Genomic DNA, 6,042 nt, shown 5'->3' on the forward strand with positions numbered 1-6,042 from the left:
CATTTCCCTGGGATGGGAAAAACATCCCCTCGCTAACCCAAAGCAAACCCAGGTGACCACCGCTATGGGGCTGGTGGCAGCAGGGGGACAAATTTGTGTGCACCTCCCACATTGAGGTGTCTCTCATTGAGCTCTGGTTTCCCATGCCCCCAGGGGAGCTGGGGGAAGCATGTGTCTCTCAGGCACACGGCAGCCCTGACTGGGTAACGGTGCAGAACGTAAAGTGTTGTCTATTAGGTAGGAGACTGGTTAATACAAAGAGTTGTTGGTAATAACAATGTCCTTTCAGCAGTGACAGAGACAAAGTACCTGCATGTGGCGTGTACCACTGCGTGCAGCGAGTGATGGTCGCAGGGAAGCTTTGGAGATCATTTGAATTTCACATCCAGGGAGAGTCGGCCTATCATTAAAAAACCCTAATTTCAGTGTCAGGTGGAGTTCCAGGTAATCGATCATGGTGTCAGCTGGTACAGGCTCTCCCTGCCTTCTTGCCTTGCCTCCAAGTCAGCCTTGTTTTTTTCCAATTAAACTTGTTGCTGGCATCCAGAGGGAAGTGTGAGAGTGCAGGGGGGGCAGCACACCCAGCCCCCCTCATTATCTGCCAGCCCCTTAAAGGGGGCTGAGGGCTGCCATCATAATGGTATGGTTAGGGTGTGAGGGATAAGGGAAGGGGATGCTGAGAAACTGATTTTGCTGTAGCAAGGGGAAGGAGGCATTTGCAGGGGGATTTTTGAAACATCTGGGAGAAAGCATTGTAAGAGAGATTCTATGCATTACTGCTGATGCCAAGCCCCACGAGCCAGTGTTGCTGCCTCCCACATCCCCTCTGCCCCTATAGTACATTTCAAACACTATGCCTACACAGGCATGTCCTGCATCCCGAGCTCTTCTCACCATCCACCAGCCTGTTTCACATCTCACACTACACCATCTTCAGCGCCCGACTCTTGCTCTCTAGGGTCAGATTTCCATTAATGGCTAGAAGAATGATCCAGGCTCCTCTCTACAGCTTCAGTTACCAGGGCAACATTTTTGGCAAGAGATTTTTTTGGTGAAAAAACAACCTTCCTCTTCCCCCAAAGGTCAAATCTGCATGAAGGATTGCCATCAATAGAAACATACTCTGTTTTCTATCATATTTCACCCCAGTTTTAAAACTCATATCTGTAACTAAGCTGGCTGAAAAGGCAATGTACAGGGGGAGAAAAATACTTCAAAATAATGCCAATGCTTCAGACCGAAAGAATCTGTTTGAAAAAAAAATTAGAGTTTCTAATTCCTACAGACATTGCAATTCCATTACAATCCTACAACGTGGAAATTATACTGAAAAAATATATTTAAATTATACTGAAATCAAAATATTTGTGCAACAGTTGCTCAATGCTTTGGCTAGACCCATGTGTTGCTGTGACCACTTGGTAGCTGAGATTCAGAAACAGGAATTGAGTCACCCTTTACTGCCACTTGTACCTACCTAGTACCTTTTTTGATGGTCTGGATTAGGGGAAGGAGTGCACCATATCCCCATACTCAGCTCTGGTGAGGCTGCATCTCAAACACTGTGTTCAGTTTTGGGATCCTTTCTGCAAGAAAGATATCAGGGCCCAGAGCATGCCTAAAGAAGGGCAGTGAAGCTGTGAAGGATCTGGAACACAAGTGTTATGGGGCTGAGAGAACTGAAATTGTTCAGTCTGCAGAAGAGAAAGCTGGGGGGGACCTTATTACCCCCTACAGCTCTCTGAAAGGAGGTTGTGGCGAGGTGGGGGTTGGCCATTTCTCCTCATAACAGTGATAGGATGAGGGAGAATGGCCTCAAGATGTACCAGGGGAGGTTCGGGTTGGGTATTTGGAAATACTTCTTTTCAGAAAGAATGGCAATGCTGCCTAGGGAGCTGGTGGAGTCACTGTCCCTAAAGGCATTCAAGAAATATGGAGATATAGTACTAAGGAACACAGTTTAGTAAGTAATGCTGGTGGCAGGTGGATAGTTGGACTAGACACTCGTAGTGGTCTTTACAACCTTAATGATTCTGTGTGATTCTGTGTGAGATCAGAACCATCTGAGGGACTATCTGAGGGACATGTTTTAGGGGGCATGGTGGAGATGAGTGGATCGTTGGACTAGATGATCTTAGTGGTCTTTTTCAACCTTAATGATTCTATGATCAGCCCTAAGCAAGGACTTCATGATCCACATGCCAAAAAAAAGGTCAGTCATGGAATCAAAAGGCTGAAAATCAGGGTCAGAACTGTTACCCTGATAGGCAGAATTAAATCTCACGTTATATTTAACCCCAGCTGAATGATTCAGCTAGGCTACAGTAGGGCCAAGATTAGGAGCAGGGGTCTGGAGGCAGGACTGCCCTGCTGGACTTCCTGTGCTCATGGTTTTCATGCTCAAGTAATTTCTAAAGACACAGCAAAGTAGAGAGTCTCTGAAGGTCAGTGTGGGGTGAGCCAGGCCACACAGGAAGAGTCCAGCAGGGCTGGATGGGTCACCCAGGGCTGAGTGGAGGGTCTGCAGTGTGGCCGGTCAGCAGTCAGACACCACTTGGAGGGAAAACAAAACTAACCTTAACTACAGGTGCAAGCACAGCTGGAGACCAAGCCCTGGGGTGGCAGGAGGTGGAACAATGTAAGCAAGCAGCTAGACTGGCAAACTTTAAAGTGTGGGAGCACTGCCCATCTCTGCTGAGCCCTTCTGACTCGTCCAGGCATTCACATGACAGGGAAAGTTCAAACAGGTCTAACTGCAGCACTGCAGAATTGCAGTCCTGGCTTCCTAGAGAGAAACAGGGCAGCGGGAAAGGCACTGCTGTAACACTTAACCATAATGCTGGGCAGGGAGCCCAAACAGAACGTTGAAGTTAGCACCATTTGAGCTGGATCAAAGGTCGGCGTGATCAGGAACATCCAGCCAAGACTGGAGGTCTCTCATGCGGAGAGAATTGGTGATGCTGTTGTGCCAGCACTGCAGAAGGACAGTGCACTCAGGACAGGTAGGATTTCAGAGAGCTCAGCTGGGCTTGGGACTGCTTGTGATCTTGAGATCTAAACTAGGCTCAGGTGTCATACAGCTGATCGTTTTGCTCAAATGGTGACAGTTGCTTCTCAACCTGGGCAGCCCCTATTTATAACCAGGCTGACCACAGAAGGCTGTCAGTGCTGAGACTGGGCTCACTGTGCTGGATCCATAGTAAGTGGCCTGGGCTCTTCCTCCTGATGCCTTGAGGGTATGGCTCCATTCCTATCTGCAAGGTGTTCTAGTCACTTCTTGTCACTTCTAAGCTTGCAGTTCTGCAGTTGGAGCTATTTGTTTCTCACTTGGCCGTGGGGTACAGGGAATCCTAGCTGAAACCTGGTCAGGTGAGTGTGACAAGCCCAGGGCTGCTCCTCTCTGAGATACAATCCCAGCTTGCCAGGACATTTGGCAGCTGCTGCAGCCCTGCATGGGGCTGAAGGCACTTGGATCCCGCATGATGCCCAGAGGAGAAAAGAAACCAATTGCCTTTGCTTCAAGGGCAACAAGTAAGGAACGATGTGCAAACTGAATGGGAGGCATTAGGAAATATCTTTGGAGAGAGCACAAGTTTCATCAGCACAGTACAGACAAAGATTGATATCTCTGACTTCTTCTCCTGTCTCTTTCAGCCTCTCAGGCAGCTCCTCTGGCTGCCAGCTGAAGGCAAGGTAGCATCCCTGATACCTCACAGAAGAGATGCCAATGGCTGTGGCTTGTTGGGCTGTCTCTGTCATGCAAGAGGACTGTTCATGGGATGGAGTGGTGGCAGTGCTGCGTTCATCAGCTGGGGTACGTAGCAGGGTGTAAGGCCACACTTAAGTCCCCACAGCTGCATGGATACAGATGCAAAAAAAGGGGATCAGCAACTGGAAGGGTGAAACTTAGGTCAATCTGCAGCTCAGCTGATGATCATCTGTGTGACCAAGGGTGTAGCACCTCAGCTCTAGACTTCAGTTCCCTCTCCTCATCACTGGGTCTACATTCCATCAGCTTAGTTTTCCTGCATGGTCTCTTTGGTGCTCAAATGGCTTTCTATGGTCTTGCAAAGCACCCAGGTTCACCCATCCACACCAATGGGTGCTGCTGCATTGAAAAGACCAACGCTGGCACAGATGATGATGCAAACTGGGAGGAGGTGAGGATCTCCTGAGCTAATGGTAACAGTGCCAAATCTCTTGTCATCTGTTCATTTGTTCTTCCCTTGCCTGGCACTTTTGTTACTCTTTAAGCAGAGTTTATCATGGTGCAATGGGCTTTTTTCCAAGTTAATGTCTGTCAGCTCCAATTCGTTCAAATGACCTTTGTAGGCTCAGGGGAATTTTAAAAATAAGTAAAGAAAGGTCTGCTGGAGTGCTTAGGGAGGGCTCTACCTGACAACCAGTGATAGAGACACCTCAGAGCCTGCAAGCACTGAGTCCTCCGGGAGCAAGCCAAGGGAAATGGGCTGATTAGGGGGAAGACTCTTGTACTTCAGGGATATCTGCTAGGTGCCAGAGAGAATGGAGCTGAGCTGTAGAAATAAGGCGGCTGCTAGCATGGACAGGGAAGGGAAGCATGCAGTTCATCCTTCCCTGTACCTTCCCCTTGGTCCCACAGCAGGCAGAGAACAGGAATAGGAAGAGTCAGGAGTTAAAGAACAACAGGTGACTTTAACTCTCCCACTGACAGCTCTGAATTTTTTTCTGCATCCTTCTGCACAAGTGCCCTGACAAGGCATCGCCTCCCACTGCTCCTGGAGATGGTGGCACTTCTGCCCAGCTCCTGGGACTGGACACATGAAGAGCAAAGAGACATGTTGGTTCAGTAACTCTTCTCCTAATGTGAATATTTTCGTTTAGTGCTTGTACTGTAGACTGAATATAATTGCAACAACAGCAAAGTTGCAATTGCAAATATGTCAGCATATTTCATATCTGCTATTCTCTGTTTGCAAGCTTAGGTGAGGGTGGTGAGACACTGGAACAGGTTGCCCAGTGAGGTTGTAAATGCTCCCTCCCTGGAGGCATTCAAGGCCAGGCTGGATGGGGCTTTGAGCAGCCTGGTCCAGTGGGAGGTGTCCCTGCCTATAGCAGGGGAGTTGGAACTTGATGATCTAAAAGGTCTCTTCCAATCCAAACCATTCTGTGACTCTATGATTTCTGTAGTGTAAAAAAGTTTGATTTCACCTCAGACCTTCCATAGCTGAAAATGTGAGTACCAAGGAATTTTTATATGGATCCTCAGAACTGAGTTGTAATGATATCAACTTTCTCAACATAATAATTAATAAATAAATAAGGAGAAAGGAAAAAAAAAATTAAAAATTATGTTGCCTGGATGAGATATTAAGGAGGGGAACTAAACACACACATACCCAGTGATGTCTACCTAAGTCCACAGACAGTCTGGATGGTAGCTGAGAAAGGCACAAGCTGCCTATACCCACCTCTGTGTGTCAGTTCTGAAACCTAATGCTGACAGTTTAGAAATAACCACTCAAATGGCTTTCCAAACTGGAAATTTTTGCAGATGTCTGCAACTCATTTAATTAGCCTCCAGTCCCAGGTTATTTTCTGCTTCCCTCAAGAAGGCAAAACATTTGACTGTCTTTTCCCCAACAGCCAATGCAACCCTGTGTCTTTCATGACACTGATTTTTGCATTCAAAATGAGCACCACCTCAGAGCATGGGAACAGCACAGAATAAAGACCTTACCATCAATTTCAGTAAGTTTAAGAATCTTGGAATGATTCTACTGTTCATGATTCTCTTCAATTTCAAAAATTCCTCAGTATGAGTGTGCTTACTGCTCTCAGCCTGATAAGACACATCCAGCTCCACTTTCACCTTTCTTAATCACCCCAGCCATCCCTGTGTTTGGTGTGTTCAGCCACCTCTCCCTCTGTACCATGCAAATCCATCTAGAGGACCATTCTCATCCACACCTTTCTGTTTATCCATCCATCCATCCATCCATCCATCCATCCATCCATCCATCCATCCATCCATCCATCCATCCATCCATCCATCCATCATTT

Source organism: Coturnix japonica, chromosome 6, assembly GCF_001577835.2.
Source record: "Coturnix japonica isolate 7356 chromosome 6, Coturnix japonica 2.1, whole genome shotgun sequence".
Lineage (NCBI taxonomy): Eukaryota > Metazoa > Chordata > Aves > Galliformes > Phasianidae > Coturnix > Coturnix japonica.